A 25,442-nucleotide genomic window follows, 5' to 3' on the forward strand; every position below is an offset into this window, starting at 1 on the left:
AAGGGCTAGGAGTTAGCCTGACCAGGCTAGAGAATATTTCTTCCCTATTTTCATGGAAGAGGTTGCAAAGACATACGTTTATCTTTACCATCTATCTAACCATCTATCTACCCAACTGATATATCATCTATACCCAGTTGATATATCCACCTTCCTATCATCTACCTATCCGTCCTTCCATCCATCTCTGTACTTACCAGCCATCCATCTATCTGCCTATCTTCTATGCATCTGTCCAGCTAGTATCTTTATATCCACCATCTATCATTCATCTATGGCCTACTTATCATCTATTAATTTATCATCTATCTAATATCTCTGCCCATTTATTGATCTAAAAGTTCTAGTGTTCTACAGCACAAAGGCATGGCTATAGTTCAGAATAGCCAATTATATATTTTATTTTGTATGTTTTTTTGTGATTCTGGGGATGGAACCCAGGGGCATTCTACCTCCAAGCTACTCCCCCAGCCCAATTTTTTTTTAATTGAAATAGGGTCTCACTGAGTTGAGGAGGGCCTCACTAAGTAGCTGAGGCTGTCCATGAACTGTGATCCTCCTGTCTCAGCCTCCCAAATGCTGAGATTATAAGCAGCCTATTATATATTTTATAAAGATTAAGAGAGGGGAGCTGGAAAGTTCCAAACATAAAGAAATAATGAGATGAAAATGCTTATCACTCTGATTTCATGCATACTTATCATATACATGTTTTAGAATATCACACTGTCCCCTAATAATACGTATAATTATCGCATGTTAAAATAAAAATATAAAATTGGTCTTAATTTAAAATATATAGCTGGGCATGGTGGAGTATGCTTGTAATCCCCATGCTTGGGAGGTGGAGACAGGAGGATTGCGCAGGTTCAAAGCCAGCCTCGCTGGCTTAAGAGACCCTGTTTGCAAATAAAAATATAAAAAAATAGGTGTCTGGAAGTGTAGCCTGGAGGTAGAAGGGTTTCCAGGAATTAAAAAAAAATATATATATATGGCATGTAAGAAAAATGTGAATGTTAACCTTTTCTTTTTGTCTTAGCCTAAAATATTTATGCAGAGAAGCCTCTAATTTCAGGCAGATATCTAGTTCCCTAAACTACAAAATATAAGCACAAATGAAGGTCTTTAAATGGTTGCAAATTTTAATACCATCATTTCTTGACATCAAATTTCCTTAAAACATTTTTAGTTTTCCATTTCACGTACATATTTACTCTAGAAAATCTAAGAAAGAATATTCTACTACTCAAAAGTTCTCACTTGCCAGGCATGGTAGTGCACACCTGCAATCCTAATTCTTGGAAAGCTGAGAAAGGAGGATCACAGGCTCAAGATCAGCCTTAGCAATTTAGTGAGACCTTGTTTCAAAATTAAAAAATAAAATAGGGCTGGGGGTATAGCTCAGAGGTAGAATGCCCCTAGGTGCAATCTCTAGTACCACACACACACACATACAAAAGATCATCATGGTTAACATGTTGATATAAAATCTTTCAGATTTTAATTGCAACATCTACGAGAATATCTACTGCAAATAGATAAATGTATAAAAGTAGGATTAAATACATACAATTTATTTGCTTGCAAGTATGGAATCAAAACATATGTTCTTTTGTAAGTTCTTGCATCTTTCCATATCAATATACGTATCAATACACTAATTTACAGCATTGTTTTGGTTACTATAACTCTGTGGTAGAACCTGAAGTCAAGTATCATGATGCCTCCAGCATCACTCTTATGTCTGGGAATTGCTTTGATGAGAAATTAGACCAGAAACTTTGCAACTACATGAAGAAAACATAGGACAATCTCTCCAACATATAGGCGCAGACAGTGACTTCCTCAACAGGCCCCTACCTATTTCTGAGGTTTATCTCAGAAAATAAAACAAGAATCAATAAATGGGATGGCATCAAATTAAAATACTTTTGCAGGACAAAGGAAACAATTAAGAACATGAAGAGCCGGGCGTGGTGGCGCATGCTTGTCATCCCCGCGCTTGGAAGGCAGAGACAGGAGGATCGCGCAGGTTCGAAGCCAGCCGCGGGCGCTGGCTTAGGAGACCCTGTTTCCAAATAAAAATGTAAAAATAGGTCTGGGAGTGTATCCCGGAGGTAGAAGGGCTTCCAAAAAAAAAAAAAAAAAAAAACAAAAAACGTGAAGAACATGAAGAGAGGGACTACAGACTGGGGAAAAAATATTTTCCAGCCACTCCTCTGACAGGGGATTAATATTCAGAATATGTAAAGTTCTCAAAAAACTTAACAATAGCAACAAAATAACAACCCCACTTAATCAATGGACAATCAGACTGAGTGGACAATCAGATTGTCTCATATAAATGTCCAACAAATATATATAAAAATATGGTCAACATCCTTAGCAATCTGGGAAATGCAAATCAAAACTATACTGAGATTTTATCTTACTCCAGTTAGAATAGCAATCATCAGGCATATAAATAATAATAAATGCTAATGAGGATGGAGGGGGAGAGGAAGGGATATTTTTATACTGTTGGTGGGATTGCAAATTAGTGCAACTACCTTGGAGATCAGTAGAGAGCTTCCTCCAAAGACTAGAAACGGAACCATTGTATAACCCGGAAAAACCACTTCTTGGTATGTTTCCAAAAGAATTAAAATAATATTATAGTGATTACATGCACACACTCGTGTTCATAGCAGCATAATTCACAAAAGCCAAGTTATGGAACCAGCCTAGGTGTCTGTCAACAGGGAGGTACAGGGAAAGAAGTGGTCCAAATTAATGTTCTATGAACATGTGAATATATCACTATGAATCTCACTATAATGTACAGTTACAGTGAGTCGATAGAAAATTTTAAAATAAAAAAACAACTACATGAAGGTCACTGGCGCATCCTGGTACACAGGTGTTCATGAAATAATTCTTAACGGACTGAGTACATCCCTAAAGAAAGATTTCTCAAAGCAGAAAACTAAGGATAATGGGACTAAGGATAATGAATTTATTAGAGGGATTCCGGAGCATGGGAGCATTGTCCCAGCTGAGTTCACACTCAGACTTGTAGACCCATGCTGATTTTGAGCTTAGAAGTCCTACAGCGAGCAATGAACTACCAAAACTCACTAAGGAGCATGTCCATGAATCCCAATGGCCTCTTTGGGGAGATGGTGTCCTGGTGCGACTTTCAGGCTTACTTTCTGGACACAAGATCTTTAATAAATCTGGACAAACTTGAGGCACTACCCACATTTCAAGGAACTTTTCTTTTCACGAAACTTTCTGGGATTTATGCATCACCACACAAAAATTTCCCATGACTTACACGGCCAAGAGGGGAAAACAATGCTGTTTTTCATAAACAGTTGAGACTTCTGGATCAGCAAAGAGTAGTGGAGACACCATGCGCTGAGCAGGGTGGCATAGATGTCCATTTACTCTTTGTCAAGGGTAGAGGCCGAGCTACTAAGCTGCTGTCAGGCACACGTCCTTGCATTGACCATGGGCGGTGGAGTCATTGAATGTTTTGGTAGATACCCTGGTAGATAGAGATACTGAGGAAGATAGCTGGGAATTTATCCATCCATCCATCCATCCATCCATCCATCCATCCATCCAGGGATTGAACCCAGGGGTATTTTACCTCTGAACTATACCCCCAGCTCATTTTTATTTTTTTATTTTGAAACAGACTTACACTGAGTTACTGAGGGTCTTGCTAAATTTCTGAGGCTGGCCTCAAACCTGCAACCTTCCTGTTTCAGCCTCGAAAGTACTGGGATTACAAGAGTGCAACACCACACCCCACTTATCTGACATTTTTAATACATTTTCTGGGCGGGTCAGGAGCTTCTGGCTGGCCTTTGTGAATTTAAGGGGAAAGAATTACTTGTCATTTCGAATACCCCCATTGCCCCAAATGGACCCCTGTTGTTTTATGTTTTAGGACTGGATAAAATAATACTTTTAGCCTGATAGCTTTCTCCTCTTTCCTAGTGTGTCTCTGAGTTACTCAGTAGAGACACATTGAAGCCATCTCCTTTGGATGGCCAATTTCTTGGGATGAAGACAGGCCCACTGACCATCCCACCTAAGGGGTTCTTTCATAACTTTTTCTGTCAATGAGAAAACTCAGGGCTCTCTCATCAGTATAGGTAAGGTGGGCTATAAAGCCCAAACCCCTAACTTTGTATAGGAAAAACTTGGGTGATACAATGCTGGAAAATTTGCCCCCAAATGCCAGCCCCACTTCATACATTAAAGTAAGTCTGGTTTGCTGGTATCAGGATTGGTTTTTGACTTCTCCAATGGTATCAGGATTGGTCCTTGACTTCTCCAATCCCTCAGATTTAGACATGGACCCCTCTGTCTGGATTTCCAACTCCCTGACCCTCACATCTACTAATGCTTTTGATTAAGAGTAACTCTGTAATAGTGGGGGGTCTAGGGCCTTGGGGAACTATTACTTATCAGCAGCCCTCTGGTTCAGTGGCCTCAACATGAAATCTGTCTAGAAAGCTTGAAAAGAAACACTGACCCCACGACGCATATGAGGGTGGAGGCAAAATCAGGCACAACAGCTTTTCAGGGGATTAAAATGTAATCCCAGACTGTTGGAAAAGAGTGGAATTCTGGAACTTGGCCTAGGTCTGGAAGTTGGTGTGGTGCCCTGGATCCCAAGGGGCTTGGGAATTCTGCACAGATCATGTGGGCTGACCTCATGGGTCCTCCAGGGCGAGGGCCATTCCCTCTATCTCTGGGCATGTCTGTCCCAGCATCCCACCCAGAACTTGGCACTGCTGCCCACATCCAGCCACCTCATGAGATAGATGGAATACCAGCAGCCCACAGGCGGCCTGTGTCAGCTAAAAACACCCTAAAAAGGGGTGGCTAGATACAAAGTCCTCTGTCTGTTGCAGAGGCTGGGACAATGTCTACCACAGCCTACACTTGTAGGATGGGAATATTTCTCTGGATACCTCTGCTCCAGAGAGAACTGCAGATTTTTTTTTTTTTTTTTGAGAATGTGTAGCTTTGTGGGTTTGCAATTGATGCTGAGGAGAGGCTGCTATTCAGTCGGGCTCTTACCCACCCACCGTCCCGAGCAGAAGCCTATGGTGCATATTGAACTGGTGGACTGAAGGGTGTGTACAGAGAGAACCTGTCTATTTTGCACACATTGGATTAATTAGAATGCAATGCAAAATTCTCTGGGTGTCCATTTTCTTCATTTTTTCTCGATAAGATCCAAGCTACTGATCGCTTAATTTTCTGCTGCCCAGACGACGTGGGTAAACTGAAAAGTAAGGATGGTTGGCGCAGTCAGCCTCCATTCTCTGCAGAGAGATGGTGCACACTCATGCCATTTTGATAAAAGGCGAAGCACAGACACTGGCAAACAGATGCGAGCGGAGCTCAGTTTTATTTCTTCGTCGGCGACCTCCCAGCTGAATTTCCAGAGGGAGGACTATTCTTTCTTTGGAAACCTGAGATCCTAAGTCTCAGTACAGACCCACACCCAGGAGGTGTGATGGGCTGAGGAGGGGCGGGATCCGAGAGATCCTCTTGATGGGCCAGCTCACAAATGCAGGGCCCGGCTTCTCAGAAATCAATCTCCGGGCAAGAGATCAAAGGCATTAGCTGTCTCTTCCAGGAACACTTTCACAGAAAATCTTTTAAGAGCTGGCGAGGGGAGCAAATGCATCTGGACTTTTGCATTGTTTATGCATGCAAACGTTGGGATAAATATTTCAGAGGAACACACAGAAGAATGACCCCCCTGGCCTCTCTTGTAGAATTGGGTTCTCTGTGTCTCCCCCTCCCCATCTGGTTTATTTCCATCAGCCCTTGGGTTCCTTTCTCTGCTGGCTGATTCCTTGCTCTACAGACCTTTGATGTATGTTCCCTTAACTATTTTCATTTTTAATTGGCCCCCAACTCTTATGCCTATTTGTAGTAGCATAGAGTGTGCTGATGTGAACTGTGCATAGAACATATAATGATCAAATTAGAGCTTCTCTTTCTTTTCCTTTTTATTTCTTTTTTGTGGTACTGGAGGTGAAACCCAGGGGCCTTCTACCTCCAGGCATACCCTCAGCCCTGTTTTATTTTTTTATTTGGAAACAGGATCTCGCTAAGTTCCTGAGAGTCTCACTAAGTTGTGGAGGCTGACTTCAAACCTGTGATCCCCCTGTCTCAGCCACCCAGCACTGGGATTACAGGCGTGTGCCAACATGCCTGGTTTTCCTTGGGAATAGGGTCCCATCTATTGGGAATAGGCCCTTCCTTCTATGGGCAGCCTCTCTGGTCCCCTCTTTCTTTGTGCATCTCTGACCTTGGGATTCCTCCTCACTAGCCCACCAAACAATAACAACCCTCCTGCAGCCTCTCTCTCCTGCAGCCTCTCTCTCCCATCTGGTTTTATCTTATTTTATCCTTTTAACAACCTTACCAGGTGGTGACTCTCACTTAGGAAGGGGCAGATAGAGGGGTTTGGACCCAGGGGGTCCTTTCTGGAGTCCACATAATAACCCCCAAACCAATTGGCTCAAATTCTTTGCTCTGAGCTCCTGTAGCAGATTTTGTATATCTTTGCGCTAGCACTTGTATCAGTTTTCTTGAGCTGTTGTACAAAGCAATATGGACTGAGAGGATAAAACAATAGAAATTTGTTTAGTCACAGCTCTGGAAGTTGGACATCTGAGATCAATGTGTTGGCAGGATTGGTTTCTTCAGAGACTTCTCTCCTTGTTTGCAAATAGCATCTCTTCCCTGGGTCCCCAGTGATCTTCCCTCTGTGTGTACCTGTGTTCTAACTTCCTCCTCCTCCTCTTCCTCTTCTTCCTCCTCTTCCTCCTCCTCTTCCTCTTCCTCCTCCTCTTCCTCTTTTTCCTTCTCTTCCTCTTCTTCCTACCCCATTTTTTCCCCCTTGGTATTGGAGATTGAAGCTAGGGGCATTCTACTTCCAAGCTACATCGCCAATATTTTCTATTTTTTATTTGGAAACAGGGTCTCACTAAGTGGCTGAGGCTGGCCTTTAACCTTCGATCCACCTGTCTCAACCTCACAAATACTAGGATTATAGGCGTGCACCGCCACGCCCGGCTTTATTTCCTCTTTTTATAGGGATTCCAGTCATACTGAGTTAGGACCCAATCTTATGACCTCATTTTAACTTAATTATACCACTATCAAGGTCCTGACTCCAACTGTAATCACACACAGAAGTCTTCTGGGCTGGGGTTTTGACACAGGAATTTTTTTCAGCTCCTAACAACACTGATCAGAGTCATTGTCTAAGCTGCAGTCAGCTTTAAGCTGCAGGAGTTGGGTGTGCACGTGTCTGAGTCAGCCCCGTGTCTCCTCCAGGATTAAATTCAACTCAGCACTTTTAAGGCGGTGCCCATATCTGAGAGTCTGGACCCTAGAAGCCGAGATAACTGGGTTGTTATCTGTGCAGCAGAGGAGGATGCCTGTCTGTGACTGGACAGAGGAGAAGCTCAGGTCCCAGCAGACAACCAGTCACCTGCTTTGCTGCCGCTGGGAGCATCTCAACAGGCCTGGGGCACCCGAGAGCAGGAAGAGAGAGACAGGGTGGGCTGCGGCTAAGCCACAGGCTAAGGAGACAGTATGCGCTTGTGTCTCAGAAGTGAGGGGCCACGGTGGGTTTGCAGGCTAACACGGTGCCTGAGATGTGCTCGTGTGCAAGTCCAGGGCACTGAGGGGCTGCTGGTGAGTGAGGCTGAAGTCACCAGGTGCAGCTGGGGCCGGGCTGGGGATGGCATGAATCTAGGAGCTGGATTTTCTCACCTCCACAAAGCACATAAAGTCCAATTTTAGAGAGAAGATGAGGAGCGGGTCATTGATACATCAGCCAGAGATGCTGAGACAGGACTGATGATTTAGTTCAGCGCGTGGCCGGCTTCTTCCTCGGCTTCTTGGAGTTCCTTGGAAGAGGCATCTCTTCCAGTCCATGTTGCATTTTTATTTTTAATTTTCAGTAAAATAAAGGAGGCTCCCAGGAGCCTCCTGAAGAGAGGAGGCTTCAGTAAAAGAGAGAACCCTGCTCCCAGCGTCCTCCGTCCCGGTAAATGTCATCAGGCCTCTCCCTGAAGCTCATCTCAGTGGATCCATCACTAAAGCCAACGACCCTACCTCCTGGAGGGCTCAGGGATGGGGATCCAGCACCGCGGCCCTTACTTTGCATTCGCTGATCAAAGGTGTTTTTTTTATTCTCCAAATAGTGAATCCGTCCCCTGCTTAGGACTAAATATTTCATCATTATTCTGGCTAAGTCTAAACTCTGTCCCTGCTGTGGACCCTCTCGTCCTGCACTGCTGGCCCCTCAGCCCGTGCGCTGTTATAGTTCTGCAATCTGCCCCGACCTCTTCCCATCTTTTTTGTTTGCTTCGTGTCCTCTTATGACTGTCACCTACACTGGACGGCGGCTTTCATAGGAGTCATCCTCGGTCCCTAGCTTGGGAGCACATTCCATTACACCAACCCTATGGCGGAACCCACTTACCTGGATGCATCCACCGTGGCTCTAGGTGCCTGCAGGACGGGATCAAGTTGGCTTGCTTGCTTTCTCTGCCCCCTGGACCTGATGTAGGGTTTGCCCGGTACACACTTCTCAAGTGGATGACCAGCTCATTCATGCCTAGATAAAACCACAGCTGCCCTGTTTCTGCCTTCTTGGGTGTAATTTTGGGAATATTAATCTCCCTTTGATGGACCTAATGGCTGTTGGGGTCCACAGTTGTAGTTATTTGAATCAAGACCTTAACTCTTCACCGAAATAAACAACTCTAACAATGCAAGTAGGAAGAAAGTAGGAACTCCCAAGCCTGGCTGGGATCTCTTCTCTCTCCTGGGAGCCTGGCACATGAGATTGCTGTGTATGTAGGATGTGGGTATGTGGGATGGGGAAAACCTAGCAGGACTGTAACTTTTTGTCATTGTTGTTGGTAGTAGGAATTACATTTAGGAATGTTTTACCACTGAGCTACACCCCCAAATCTATTTAAAAAAATGTTTTAACAGTCTCACTAAATTACTGTGCACTGGCCTTCTACCTGTGATCCTCATGTGTCAGCCTCCTAAATACTGGAATTCTAGGTAGAAATTGTGTGGATAAATAGTAACTCAGGTAGCAAATGTGGAAAGCCCACTGCTAATTTCTAGGGAAGAAGAATGACAAGGTGCGCAGTCCTTGCCAGGGAACCTTCCAGAGGCTCAGAGAACCTTCCAGAAGCTCAGAGAACCTTCCAGAAGCTCAGAGAATCTTCCAGAAGCTCAGGAAGGACAACACTGTGTGCCTCCAATAGAGAAAGAAAATAAAATAATAGCCCTTGAGAGTTTAAGAAGAAACTGGAGATCCACCTTTGTCTCTATCACCTTCTCCACCGGCAGAGTTTGGCGACAACCTGGCCCACACGCTGATGGGAAATGGGAAAATTTTCCCCTGGAAATGATTAAACAGGATGGAGCGGCGTTGGGTGCAATGATCTAATGTGCAAATGGGCATTTTGGAACACTTTCTAAAGGCCATGTGAGCTCAGGTCCTGCAGGGGTGGTGACCCTGACCTGAGAAGAAGATGGAGGTTCTCTAATGGGGTGATGAGTCATGATGAAGTCCCGGTGCCAAGAAGGGCTGGGCGTCTGGGGTGGTTCTGACTAAAATGGGTTCAACTGGAGCTAAGGGAAGATGATAAGAGATGAACAGGAATGAAAAATGAAGATGCAGGGGGGCTTACAGGGCGGTGAGAATGCCAGCCAGGGACGGGGGCTCGGGTTCAGGAAGGAAGACTCTCGCTGAGTGGTTTTATTTTCTTTTTGGTACTAGGGACTGAATCCCAGGGACATTCTATCTCTGAGCTATATTTTATTTTGAAACAGAGTCTTGCTGACCTGCCGAGGCTGACCTTAAACCTCCCATCTCAGCCTCTCAGGGCCTTGGATTACAGGTGTATGGCCCTGCACTCAGTTAAATATCAATCCTTTTTTTTTTTTTGTGGTACTGGGGATTGAACCCAGGGGTATTGTACTTCTGAGCTGTTCTCCCGTCCCTGTTTTATCTCATTTTAAATGTTTGGAACAAGGATTTTGCTAAATGTCGTAGGCTGGCTTTGAACATATGATCCTCCTGTTTCAGCTTCTCAAGCCTGGGATTATAGGTGTGCACTACAAGACCTGGCATGGGTTCTTTTTTTTTTTTGGAGTACTGGCGATTGACTTCAGGGACATTCTACCTCTGAGCTATACCCACAGCCCTATTTTAATTCTTTATTTTTTAGACACCATCTCACTAAGTAGTGGAGGGCCTCACTAAGTAGCTGAGGCTGGCCCGCAAACCTCCGATCCTCCTGTCTCAATCTCCCAAGTACTGGAATTACAACTGTGCGCCACCATGGTCGGATGCAGCGTGGGTTCTTAAACAAGCATATGAAATCATGAAAAGGTCATTTGAGGAAGTCTTTCCTGCAACATATTGTCCAAGCTGGGGCCTGGGAGGCCGGTGGCAGGGGAGCTCATGAACTAGCCTTTGACCAGGACCAACGGATACAGTAATGAGGGGCTGAGAAAAGGGAGAGCTAGAAGTAGAAAAGAAAGACAGCCAGAGGAGCCCTCCACTGGCCAAGGCCAAGTCTCCTTGGCTCCTGTTACTGGACTCAAGGGCTCCCAAAAGACCCTGTGTCTCCTCAATGGGGCAAACATTTTTGGCAGGTAAGAACACTAGATGCAGGAAGCCAAGTCCCAGTTCTCTGAATTATTTGAAGATATCCTGGCCAAAAAGTAAATTTGACCTTCAATAGAAAAATGCATATTCTCCTGAGACCCTTTTGGTGCTGCTACCAGTCCACCAACCACAGAGAGTACTGAATGTTCTGTTTATTCAGAGGGACTGTCCTGGAGGGCGGGGCATCACCTATGATCACCAGGTCTGTCTCCCCAGGTTCTCCCTGCCCCACCCTGTCTCATTCTCCCTCCAGAGTCCCAGGCGCTCCTCCCTAATGCTGACCCTGAGCACCTCCGGATAAGCCCCGGCTTGGTGAGCCTTGTAGGTACTCAGTGCTCAATGAATGACAGCTATCACTTTTTTTTTTTTTTTTTTTTTTGCTGTACTGGGGATGGAACCCAGGGGCATTCTACCTCGGAGCTACATCCCCAGCTCTATTTTTTATTCTTTATTTTGAAACAGGTTCTCACTGAGTTGCAGAGGGCCTCACTTAGTAGTAGCTGAGGCTGTCTGTGAACCGTGATCCTCCTGTCTCAGCCTCCCAAATGCTGGGATTATAAGCTGTGCCACCATGTTGAATATTTATGATAAAAGTCCTGATGGAGCCGCCTTTGTCCTCACAAGGTGGCTGGTCAACATGCTAGAGATGGTCTCCTGGGCTCAGTGGGTGAAGCAGGGACTTTTCTCCTCCTTTATCCAAATATGAAGAAGCCTCTTCTTGTCTTTTGGCAAATGAGTTTCTTTGGCCTAAGATTTCTGAAGGGAGACACCAAAGGTCTTGTTTGGTGAGACTGGAAGAAGACGTTTGTGTTTGAGTCTGTTGTATGGTCTAGACTATTAACTTGTTTCTATCTTCTACTGACTTAAAAATATCGTGATAAAATATACATGGCATAAAATGCACCATCTTGACCTCTTTTAAAATTTCTTTCATGATGATGATGATGATGATGATGATGATGATGATGATGATGATGATGATTTTGCAGGTCTGGGGATGGAACCCAGGTGCATTTGACCTCTGAGCTACACCCCCTGCCCTATTTTTTTATTCTTTATTTTGGGTTTTTTGTTTGTTTGTTTTTTTTTTTTTGGTGGTACTGGGGTTCCTGGAAGCCCTTCTACCTCCGGGCTACACTCCCAGACCTATTTTTACATTTTCATTTTTGGAAACAGGGTCTCCTAAGCCAGCGCGCATGCGCGGCTGGCTTCGAACTTGCGCGATCCTCCTGTCTCCGCCTCCCAAGCGCGGGGATTACAAGCGTGCGCCACCACCCCGGCTTATTCTTTATTTTGAAACAGGGTCTCACTAAGTTGTGGAGGGCCTCACCAAATAGCTGAGGCTGTCCGTGTTCGCGATTCTCTGGTCTCAGCCTCCCGAATGCTGGAATTACAAGTGTGCGCCACCACGCCCAGCTAAAATTTCTTTCTTTTCTACTGGGGATTGAACCCAAGGGCATTCTACCTCCAAGCTACACACATCCCCAGCCCTTTTTTATTTTTTGCTTTGAAAAAGAGTCTCACTATGTTCCTGAGGCTCTCCTTGAAGCTGTGATCTTACTGTCCCAGCCTCCCAAGTACTAGGATTACAGGCATTCACCACCATGCCCATCTATCTCCAGCCCTTTATATGTCTTATTTTGAAAGCAGGTCTTGCTAAATTGCTGGGAGTCTCACTAAGTTGCTGAGGTTGTCTTTGAACCTGCGATCGATCCTTCTGACTCAGCCTTTCAAGTACAGAGATTATAGGTGTGCACCACCACAGCCAGCTAATCTTGGCCATTTTGAAGGGTATGGTTTAGCTATGGCGTGGAGTCCATTCACCTTGTTGTCCTATTTTCTTCTATTTTTAAGTCTTATTCTCTCACTTGAATTCTTTTCTTTTTTCCTGATACTGAAGATGGAACTCAGGGGCATGCTTCTTCCGAGCTACACCCCTAGCCCTATTTTTTATTCTTTATTTTGAAACAGGGTCTCACTAAGTTGCGAAGGGCCTCACTAGTAGTAGCTGAGGCTGTCCTTGAACTGCGATCCTCCTGTCTCAGCCTCCCGAATGCTGGGATTACAAGTGCTCACCACCTCCCTCGGCTCTCATTTGGATTCTTCATGAGCAGCCTGCATTCTTCTTGGGTGAAGAATTCTGATTTCAGTTTTAGTCCTGGAGTAAGACTTAGAAACCAATCTCCAATCACATCTATCCCTCTCTTCAGCCTCCCGATATCTGGTCCAAGCTGCCCTGGCACTCACAGCCCAGCAAGGGAGCCCATTTCCCTCCTGGGCTGCACTTCTGTGGAGCTCGGCCCACCTCTCCGTATTGCTGATAATAGCCTCGTTTAGCCTATTAATGCATAGACCACAAGATTCTTCCCCTTTCCACAGGGAAGCTCATCAAATACCTGAAAGGTCATCTAGTCACAGAGACCCCACTGGCTCTGTAGCCAGCCAGCTCTGAGTTCCAATATAAAACTTAGATTTATGTGGCCCTCAGGGCAAATGGGTTCTCTTCTCTGATCCTCAGTTCCCTCTTCTGGAAAAAGAGGATCAGATGTTCAAGTTGTACTAAGGCGAAGAAGTAATGCACAAGAAGCCCCCAACATCATTCTTGAAATAGAAGACACTCTACAAATCACCTTTAAGGTAGAGACAGAAAAGATTTCTCTACCTGCACACGCAAGTGCCCCACAGTTTCCCTCAGGTGACAAGTTTTCTATTTATCTGTGTGAAACCCGTCCCTTTCGTGGTAATTAGATGTGCAGGCAGTTGAGGTTCTGCTGTTATCTGTTACATTTCAGAAACTGGTCTGCACTTGGGCCTGACCGAATGATCCGGGGAGTTGGTTAGTCAAAGGCCATAATTATCCATTCATCAAATGCTTATCACACTGTGTGTTTGCACAAGGCTCGAGGCTTGGGGTTTTGTTTATAGGACAGTCTATGATTATTTATGTAACAGCTTATGATTATGTAACTAAGAGTAGGAGATGGAATGCAGACATGTCTGTGTATGAAGACGGACGGGCTGGACCCTGGTGAATGCGGATTGATGAGAGGCGGAGGGGCGTCCTGGGAGGGGCCCCATCCTAAAGCGCAAAGGAGCCAGGCGTGATGCGGCTCTTTCCAAATGCTGAAAGAAAGGGGTAATTACTCATCGGCATTTACTCGTGCAACATGTGGACATATGTCTGGGTTTAAGAATAAAAAAAAAGGAAAAGAAATGAGTATTTGAAAGTAAAAAAATGTAAAAAGTGGAATCATGCTGTTAAGAACGCTCAGAATGGAAGCCTGGTGTGGTGGCGCACGTTTGTGATCCCAAGGGAGGCTGAGGCAGGTGGATCGAAGGTTCACAGCCAGCCTCAGGAACGTAGTGAGGCCCTCTGCAACTTAGTGAGATCCTGCTTCAAAATAAAAAATAAAATAGGGCTGGGAGTGTAGGTCAGAGGTAGAATACCTCTGGGCTCAATTCCTAGTACCATCTCTCAAAAACTAAAATATAAAATAGAATAATGATCAGCCGGGCGTGGTGGTGCACGCTTGTAATCCCAGCATTCGGGAGGCTGAGACCAGAGGATCATGGTTCTCGGACAGCCTCAACTACTTAGTGAGGCCCTTTGCAACTCAGTTAGACCCTGTTTCAAAATAAAGAATTAAAAACAGGGTAGGGGGTTCCATCCCCAGATCCGAAAAAAAAAAAAAAGATCATAGTGGGAAGAAGGCTGGCCAAGATCCAAGGAATTGTGGACTACTTTGGTAAATATTGCCCTGTCTGCACCCATAGGTGGTGAGGATAGAAAGAAATCGAAATGAATTCAGCACTGAGTCCTATCCTACAAGTATCAACAGCTCAGCAAGAAGAATCATAAGAGTTGGAGATGGGGTGGGAACAGGTTTGCTAGAACAGGTAAGCTCACTGAGTTGTTGCCCCCTAATATCAATAATAATAGAGTTCCCAATTTTTATTTTTATTTTTTGGTGGTAATGGGGGTGGAACCCTTCTGCCTCCGGGCTACACTTCCAGACCTATTTTATATTTTATTTGGAAACAGGGTTTCTTAAGCCAGCTTGGCTGACTTTGAACCTGTGTGATCCTTCTGTCTCCGCCTCCCAAGCAGAGGATTACAAGTGTGTGCCACCATGCCTGGCTAGAGTTCCCAATTTTTAATGGGAATATAATCACATATTGGAAGTAAAGACAAACCAGGCATGGCGGTGCATGCCTATAATCCTAGTACTTGAGAGGCTTAGACAGGAGGTTCAAGACCAGCCTCAGCAACTTAGTGAGATCCTGTTTCAAAAGAAAAAAATTTAAGGCCGGGCGTGGTGGCGCACGCTTGTAATCCCCGCGCTTGGGAGGCAGAGACAGGAGGATCAGGCAGGTTTGAAGCCAGCTGCACGCACGCTGGCTTAGGAGACCCTCTTTCCAAATAAAAATGTAAAAATAGGTCTGGGAGTGTAGCCCGGAGGTAGAAGGGCTTCCAGGAACCCCAGTACCACCAAAAAAAAAAATTAAATAAATAAAAATAAAAATAAAATTTAGATAGGGCTGGGAGTGTATAGCTTAGGGATAAAACACCCCTGGGTTTAATCCCCAGAAAAAAAAATACACGCGTACACACACACACACACACACACACACACACACACACACACACGAAGTAAAGATGTTTACCAGCCTCTCTTGCAGCTAGATATAAATGACCCTATGACCAAATTCGAAAAGATATAAGATGGACCGAGGAAGGTGGCACATTCCAAGAACTACCCCTAAAAAAGCAGCTGACATTCTTTGCCCTCTTTTCCTTTATCCCTTCTTATGTCCTGATTCATGGAAACGGGATACAGAGAATGGAGCTCTGGGTTTCATCATGGACACCCCTAAGGATGATGGAACAATAAACTAGCAAATTTCCCGAAGAGAAGTAAACTCTGGTCTCAGTTAAGCCTGCTAATCTTGGTCTCTGTTGTTCCTAACCAACCCTAACTGATACAGATGGGAAAGATATTGGATCCATGAGGCTGGGAAAAAAAAAATATTCCAAGCAGAGTGTGAGCATGTGAAGACCAAAAACTTGGGGGCAGGTAAGGAAGAAGTGGGGATGTTCTGAGCAGAGATAAGGTAAGTGGAGGGTAGAGAAAGAAGAGATAAGACTAGACGGAACCACCAAGTCTAGGTCGCAAGACTTTGAGCAATAAATGAAGGAGTTTTTTTCTGAGCTCAACGAGGAGACACTGTTTGGGCTTAGATTTGGGGATGAGTTGGTTAGTAGTAGAGACAGTGATATCGGTGGTGGGGTTGTTTTCACATTGAGGGATGAGAGGTGATTCTAAAAAAAAAAAAAAGGGACGGGAGCAGAGGGAGTGAAGAGGAGAGGGAAAATCCCTAGATACTGCCCTTCGGCCATTATCTAGGAAGTTCTACTAGGACAGGAGTTTTATTAGGAAAGAGAATTAAGAAAACTTTTTGGGCCTTGAGCACAGGAAGAAGAGAGAAGGGGAGGTCCCTCAGAGGAAGGATAAACATAGAATGGCGTGTTGGGGGCATCTGAGGATAAACCACCCTGCTGTATAAGCAGTAGGCTTCCATGGTGCGACTCCCTGTATACGATTGTTCTGCACGATTTCGGTGGTTCATGAGGCATAAATGCATACTCCCTACTTCAAAGATATGAGGCAGTCATGAGTCCAAATTACCTGACATTCATCAAGCAAGGGAAACCAAGTGCTGGCGGTTGTCATCAGTGGGTAATAGAGCCGTGAGGTCTAATGGGAGAACCTGGGGGTCATCCTTGGAGGAGGATGGAGATGGAGTCATTCCACCCGTGGGGAAGGGTTCATGTTTACTAAACTTCCAGCAGCCGGATGTAGCAAGGATAATGAGGTTGTGACCTACCTCTAGGGATCCATATTATCTTCCAAGGCATTTGTATGCTACTAAGAAGGCACTGTGGGGTCCAGCAGTTGAGCATTTCGTGGGTATGAACCCGGAACGAGAATTAGTCTTAGAGGTTGTCTTCCATGTGTGGACTAGGAGGGATACTGCTCCACCATGGGCTATACTGGTGTAAAGTTTGGGAATTGTTCCTTTGTCAGTGGTATTTCTTCCCCACTTCCATCCATAGTTCAAGGCTGGATAAATCCAGACACACTTTCTGGACAGTGTTTGGACCACCCGTCCTTGGCTATAGCAACGTCCTTTGGCCACGGCACAGTTCTTAGCTCATGGAGTGAGTCACATCACGTCTCTGGCCGTTCTTCCTCCTCTCTGAACTAAAAAAGGGCCCCACCACTTCCTGATGAAGTCCACTCCAGCCGCAGCAGTCTAGGATTCTCTGAACATACCTCCCTACCTCAGGCCATCTGGGCAAAAAGCCCGAATCTGAATCCACGAGAGTGCCCAAGGCGATCCATCATGGGACTGAAACGAGAGTTGAGAGCCAACCCACACCCCTGGCTGGGGCTGGGGCCACAGCAGCTGGGGGATGTCCTTCGCAGTGTTGTTATGACAGTTTCTTGGGAGCGATGGCGATATTTCAGCTCCAGCAGTTGGGATTCTCCTTGATCCTGGAACACTGGCCAAATCTTCTGAATTCCAAGAGCCCCTCAGGTTCCTCCTTCATGGTTATCATCTTTGACTGGAACCTTTCCATAAACAGCTTGTAGAAGAGGCCAGCAGAAGCCTCAGACAGTCCACACCTGGACCCCACACCCTGTCCCCAGGAAGTGGGACGTGAATGACCATGTATTATGACATGCAAACGTGTTCCTACAATTTTTTGCTGCCAAAGAGGTCTCACTTGGTCTCAAACACTTTCTCCTGGGTAGTACCCATGTCCCCTCTTGCTGCTGGGGCATGTGAAAGGTGACTATATGGAGGAGACTGGGCAGGCACAGCAGGGTTCTGGCCCAGGTAATACTCTTTGCTGCCCCAACCCCAAGGATGGTGATTATTGGTGCTTCCTGAGCTGGTTTGTTCAACAATAATAGGTATGGTAGAAAGAGCCTGGACCAGGATGCTCCAGGCACTAGGATAGGATGGAAATGAGGAACCTATGAGCTTTCTTCTGCATGATGAGTAATAGTAGCCCTTTCTCTCCCTGCCTTTAGTTTGTTATTATTTCTGGTTCTTTGGGTTTATACTCCCAAGAGAATCTTATGGCAAGATATAGGAACACAAAGAAACTTCATGTAATGACCAACAGGTAAAAACAAGATAAAACAAAACAACATGAAAAAACAAATCACTGTAAAATGCCTAATTCTTAAGAACTGGGGCAGGAGATGCTAGGAAGAGTAGGGTGCTGGGCATGGTGGCACATCACTATAATCCCAGTACTGGGGAAGCTGAGACAGGAGGATCACAGGTTCAAGGTCAGCCCTAAGCAACATAGTGAGACCCACAGTAACTTAGCAAGACTCTGTTTCAAAATAAAAAATAAAAATGGCCGGAGGCATAGCTTGGAGGTAAAATGTTCCTGGTTTCAGTTCCCAGTACCAAAATAACAACAATGATGATGATGATGTAGGATGTATTGTGAGATAGAAGAGTAAGTCAGGAAATTCAAGGCAAGCTATGTTGTTGGTATTTTTAAATGCATACACACACACATACACACACACACACACACACACACACACACACATATATATATAATATAAATATTAAGCGACAATCACAATAACAAAACGAACACACCCACCATACCACAAAATTTCTTTGCCACGTTTTGTTATCCCTGTCTTCCATTTCTTCTTGCCCCAACCCTATCCCCAGGGACTACCGGTCTTTTAGTCACTATAGATGTGTTTGTATCATGTACAATTTCACACAAAGGGGGTCATATCAAGCGATATGTTCTCTCTTTTGGTCTGGCATGATTATTTTCAAACACATCCATGTTGTTATATATAGAAATAGTTCTTTCTTTTCAAGCGCTGAATAGTACTTCATTGCATGAACATACTACAATTTTATCCATCTACTTGTTGACTGATCAGGGTTTTTGTTGGGCTGGTTCATCTTAAGTTTACAGAAGCCTGTATCTATCTAGATATAAACCATTTATTGGATGTATGGATTTACAAGTATTTCCTTCTAGTTTGTGGCTAGGCAAGCTATGATTTAAGACAACATCTTTTCTTTATGAGAACTGGATTTCCCTTTATTTCTCAGGAGAAAAATAAACTGTTCTATTCATCTGACTGGAACCAAGACAAGGGAGATTAAATTGTTTAATTAACATAGCAAATAATGGGATAACCATTTCCTCCTACGTTACTGGAATAACAAGGAAAGGAGGCGAAGAGAAGCCAAAAATGGATAAATGTCACCTAGACATTTGCTAATTCTATTTAAAATGAGACATCACTGTTTTATCTTTCATTAAATCTTTTGCTACTTAATCGCTTATTAATTGTGGTTATTTTATTTGAATTTAATTATGGGTGAGACTTCTTAAGGTGATTAGTCATTTGTGCTTGTTTCTCTCTGAAGCGCTGGTTGGTCTCCATTTGCCATTTCACCATGGGATAGTTTATCTTCTTAAAAATTTATATTTGGCGCCGGGAGTGGTGGCGCACGCTTGTAGTCCCCGCGCTTGGGAGGCCGAGACAGGAGGATCGCACAGGTTCGAAGCCAGCCGCGCTGGTTTAAGAGACCCTGTTTCCAAAAATAAAATAGGTCTGGGAGTGTAGCCCGGTAATAGAAGGGCTTCCAGGAACCCCAGTATCACCAAAAAAAAAAAAATATTTGTAGGACTTACTGATGTATACCTGTATATGTGTTTGCATATGACCTATACATATTTTTGCCATTTTAAAAAATTCCATTTCATTGATTTTCTTTTTTCCTAGAGGAGTTTTTAGTTTTATGTGCAGGATTGTGAACTGGGAAAGATGGAGCTAATGATCTTAGATGCTTGACAGGGAGGGCAACCATACCGTTCCCCTTGGTCCTGGGTCCACAGGGATAAGAGGAGGGCTCTGGACAGTAGCAGTAAGTACCCAAACCACCTGGGCTTGTTCAGAAAAGGTGTTTGGGAGGTGAGCAAGTGTGTAGATTCAGGAGTCTGGATTCTAATGCCTACACCGCTGTCACCCAGCTCCTGACTCTGGACCAGGCAGCCTTTCTCTTAGGGCTTCTGCATCAACGTTTCAAAAGATAAAAGGTTAGGTATAGACGCTTTAAGTTTGCAGATGCTTTTAAGTTTGGGCCAAGTGGCCATCACTGTGGCTTGTTATCTGCTGCTGAGTTTCTTCAGGTAGACAGAATGAGGAGATCTGGAACACGCCTGGTGGCCCTGAAGCTCGGCAAGAATCGCCCATTTCCACTTGTTTCTCTCCAGGAGTCTTTGCTCAAAAAATGCAGCAGATGGGGAAGGGGTGGGACATTGCACAACTCAGATGCTCAGATGGTCTTTGGTGTCTGTAGCTGGCATGTTTGTGTAGAATGGCCAGAGCTCTGCTTTTGGAGTCAACAGGTCTGTCTTAGATCCTGACTCAGTCCTTTATGAACTGTAAGACCTTGGATGTGCTATTGACACTCACTGGCTGTTCATTTCCTTTCCTGCAGAATTCCCTTATCTGCCCTTTTCTTAGATTATTGGAGGATCGATACTAAACAGATATAAAATTGTCTGCCAATAATAATAATAACAATAATAGCTGATAAATATGATACACTATACTTAATCAGTGCCTTTACTCAAGGAGATGCTTAATAAATATTTGCCAGTTAAAAGGTATTTGTCAATTAAAAGAGCATACAATGAGGAAGAGGGAAATGAACACTTTCATTGGTCGTTATTGGGATTTTTAAATAGCAGGATATATGGTACTGGGGTTCCTGGAAACCCTTCTACCTCCAGGCTACACCTCCAGACCTATTTTTTTTTTTTTGAAACAGGGTCTCTTAAGTGAGCAAGGCTGGCTTCAAACCTGCGTGATCCTCCTATCTCTGCCTCCCAAGCGCGGGGATTACCAGCGTGCGCCACCATGCCCGGTGAGCAGGATATTTTTGGAGGCTCTTTGTAAATAGTGTAGCACTTAAAATGTACAGTCTCTTAATTCTATATTTCTACTTCTAGGGACACTTTCTTAAGCAAATAACTGGAGACTATATATAAAGATGCTTGGTACCACATTGTTTATAATAGTGGAAAAACTGACAACATCCGAACTGCACAATACTTGGGGGCCTGGCCAAATAAACACTGGCTCAGTTACAGTGGATAGACAATGGATTTGCAACGTAGCCACTGGAAATTGCTGTGCTCGAAGCCTAACACTGGGGCTTCAAGAACAGGCTCTGGCACCTGGGATGAAGTCTGGCTCCGTCGATTGTGGACTTTGGCAAGTTTACTTAAGCTCTCCAAACATTAATTTTCTCATTTGTTAAACGGTTATAGCGATGCCAACCTCACTGGGTTGAGAATGCTTAGGACAGCTCCTGGCAGGCCATCAAGGGGGAAAAATACCATCTGGCAAATGAAATAAAAGCTACAAAGCCATGTGATCACATTTTTGTGACAAATATACATCAGATATGTATGGAAATAGGAGAGATATGCAGATGTTAACATGTTGACTGTTCTAGAGAGACCGTGGATGGCTTTTACTTTTTAGGTTTTGTTTGTTTGTTTGCATTTTTTTTATTTCTGTCTTCTTGTTGTTGTCACTAACAATGGCATATATTCACATAGTACTTGGTGCCACCCCACTTTCCTTTGTCTCCCTCTCAATATTTGGGATTCCAGTGGAGCTAGGGAGGAAGAGTAGGAGAGGAAGAAGGGTGAAGTTCATCAATGGAAATGCTACCTTCAACTATGCATACACATCTGTTTTTGTCTTTTACTGTGCGATGATTGTTTCTGCAATGGAACCCATTCCAATTACGTATCTGGTATAACTGCCGGAGTATTTGGGAAGGAATTGTTGCACTGTTTGAGATAGTTTGATGATTTTCCATGGGGACAGATTACTGGGACTGGGCTATGCAGTTTTTTTTATCTGATAAAAGTTGTCTGATAAGAATCAGCTCCATCCCTTCTCCGTGAGCTTGCATGGTCATCCCACTGAAGGACTTTGGATGCTAACTCCTTTGGTGGGGCCAGGAATGCAGAATCAGCTTTTGCCACCCACAGGGAACCCAGAAAGGCCAGCCACAGCGATAATAAAAAGCTATGTTTTTATTGAGCTCTTGCCGTCTGCCACACACTGTACCACAAGCACTTTCAATGCACTGCCCCGGCCGGGACAACCCTGTTTTTTGGAATTATTTCTACCTTTATTAGGTGGATTAGGAAAAAGAAGCATGGAAGCATTTTTAAAAAGCGCCCAAGGTTTCCTTGGCTACTATGTGATATATCCAGGAACTTCTGTAACCAGATGTATTACCTCTCAGTCCAGAGTGCTTGGACCAATGAGATATCTGACGATACCCAAAGACATTTATTAGCACCCCACCATTGTTAACTAATCTTGGGCAAGCGTCTCCATCAATAAAATGCCAGATGGAGGAATCACTGATATAGCCTATGTCATATTCCTTACTGATGGCCACAACAACCCCTCCTAACAGAGTTCCTGGGACCGCCATCCACAGATGAGACTTGACAGGGCAGATTCAGATTCTGGGCTACTGTTTTAGTCCAGGGAGATGTAATATAAAGATGAAAAATTTACCAGAAAAATGCAAGCTCTAAGGGTAGGTGGCCGTCCTTCCAGCTCATCCTTCTGAGCTGAAACAGACTTCCGGCATGATCCCTGCGCCATCCTGGGCAGAGCTCAGATGTTCGTAAAGAGGATGAAGATGATTATTGTGTTTTTGTACCTTCAAGTATCCTATTTTTACATTTTTGTTATTAGCATTATTTTTATTTAAAAATCACAGTTATGTACACCACCATGGCATACAACGTGATGTTTTGATATTTGTATGCAGTGAAGAATGATCAAGTCAGAGTCACCACATCTATCAACTTGCTTACCTGTCTTTTTTTTTTTTTTGAGGGGTGGGTGCTAATAATTACACCCAGGGGTACTCTATCTCTGCTAACCCTAACCCTTTTTATTTTTAATTTTGGAAAAGAGTCGTGCTAAGTTGCTGAGTCTGGTCTGGAAGCTGCAGTCCTCCTATCTCAGCCTCCCAAGTACTGAGATTACAGGTGTGTACTACCATGCCTGATATCTGTCATTTTTTATGGTGAGTTATTTGAAATACAGTCTTTCTCTCTTTTGTTTGTTTTTCAGTGCCAAAGACTGAACCCAGGGCCTTGTGCATATTAAGCATGTACTCTACCACTGAGATATATCATCAACCCATACTCTCTCTTTCTCTCTCTCTCTCTCTCTTTTTTTTTTTTTTTTTTTGCGGATCTGGGGATAAAACCCAGGGGCATTTGACCTCTGAGCTACACCCCCTGCCCTGTTTTTTATTCTTTATTTTGAAACAGGGTCTCACTAATTTGCAGAGAGTCTCACTAAGTAGCTGAGGCTATCCATGAACCGCGATCCTCTGGTCTCAGCCTCCCAAATGCTGGGATTATAAGCGTGCGCCATCACTCCTGGTTTCCATACTCTCTTAAGTTATTTTGAAATATGCATTTTTGGATGGTTCTGGGAACTGAACCCAGGGATGCTCTACCTCTGTGCTACATCCCCAGCCTTTCATCTGTCTGTCTGTCTGTCTGTCTATCTATGTACCTATCTATCTATCTACATATATATTTTTAAATTTTGAAACAGAGTCTCACTAAGTTACTGCATGCTGGCCTGGAACCTGTGATCCTCCTGTCTCAACCTTCTGAGTCCTGGGATTATAGATGTGTGCTACCATGCTGGATGAGATATACATTTTTTTTTAGTGTAGTCACCCTGCTGTGCAACAGATCTGAAAATGTATTCCTCTTATTTATTTGAAACTTTATGCTCTTGGACCAATTCCTCCCTCCCCCTGTAAGTTCCCCCCCAACTTCCCACCCCATCTCTGCTATCATTCTATTCCCTATTTCTATGGATTTGACTTTAGCAGACAAGAACCCTCTTTTCTAAGGAAGAGGTAGTTAGAATTGAAAGCAACTTATTATTACTAACCCTTGAAATGACTACTAGTGAGGTCACTTGAATTTATTTATTTTTTCTTTATCTCCCCATTTCCATAAGTTTGCAAACATCAATTTGCAAACTCAGCCTTCAGGAGAGAAGTTTATTTACTTGCTAAGTAGAAGGAATGTTGAAGTGGACGAGCTGTCATCGGCTGGCAGTTCTGCTACACAATCCAGGCTGCGGGGCAGGTAAGTTATTGAAGACTTATCTTGAGATTACACGGCCAGTTGTGCAAGAAACGGTGACTCACACTTTGGACTCTGGGCCAAAAGGATATTTCCACAGGTTGTATAAACAACAACCTTATTCCTATTTTTTTATTTTTTTATTATTATTTTTTGCAGTACTTGGGATAGAAGCCAGGAGCATTCTACCTCCGAGCAACACCCCAGCCCTATTTTTTATTCTTTATTTTGAAACAGGGTCTCACTGAGTTGCAAAGGGCCTCACTAAGTAGCTGAGACTGTCCTCAAATAGCGATCCTCCCCTCTCAGCCTCCCAAATGCTGGGATTACAAGCGTGTGCCACCACGTTCGGCCCTCTTTCCCATTTTCTCTTATTTATTTATTTATTTATTTATTTATACCGGGAATTGAACTCAGGGGCCTTCTACTTCTGAGCTCCACCCCCAGACCTATTTTTTTTTTATTCTTTATTTTGAAACAGGGTCTGACTAATTTGCGGAGGACCTCACTAAGTGGCTGAGGCCAGCCTTGAACTTGCGATCCTCCTGTCTCAGCCTCTCAAGTACTGGGGTTACAAGTGTGAGCCACCATGTCTGGCTATTATTTTCTCTCTTCTTAAGGTTCACTTAAAAAAAAAAACACAAGAATGAAAGCAAGTGATATGTCAAAGTCCGGGGGAAACAAATTATTACAGAAATGAAAGTGTAGTATAATTTGAAGTCAGGTAAGGCGCTGCCCCCAGCCTGTGCTCCGAATTGCTTTGGCTATTACGGGTCTTTTGTTCTTCCCTATGAATTTCACCTGGAGGGAAACACACCGAGACCTGGGTGCATATTTATCTATATGACTTTGAACCTCGCTTTGACGTATACTTATAAAATACCAATAAAAATACATAAAAGAGAAATGAAAGCATAGTGGTCTCAGAAACTTCTACAGACTCACAGGAATACATATTTATTATCCCATTGAATATTACAGTGCTTTTATTTTTTGGTGGTACTGGGGATTGAATCCAGGAACATTCTTCCTCTGAACTATACCCCCGCAGCCCTATTTTATTTTATTATTTTACTTTATTTTGAAACAGGATTTTACTAAGTTGTGGAGGGCCTGGCCAATTGCTGAGGCTGGTTTTAAACCCATGATCCTCCTTTCTCAGCTTCCCAAGTACTAGTATTACAGGTATGTGTCACAACAGCCAATTTGCAATGTTTAATTTTTTTCTTCGTCAGATGGAAAATGGTAAAATAGGACCTATTTTTTTTTCCCCAAATCTACAACCCCAGAATGGAGTGCTGTCAATTTAGGGTTATATTCTCTTTTCTGTATAGCCCTTAAGGAAGTTCAGGCAGGGAAGAGAGGGAAGACGGATTAGTTACCATTCACCAGATGCTTATAAAATGATAGGCACTAATCAGAGAAATGTAT

This window comes from Muscardinus avellanarius (assembly GCF_963383645.1).
Source record: "Muscardinus avellanarius genome assembly, chromosome: 16".
Classification (NCBI taxonomy): Eukaryota; Metazoa; Chordata; class Mammalia; order Rodentia; family Gliridae; genus Muscardinus; species Muscardinus avellanarius.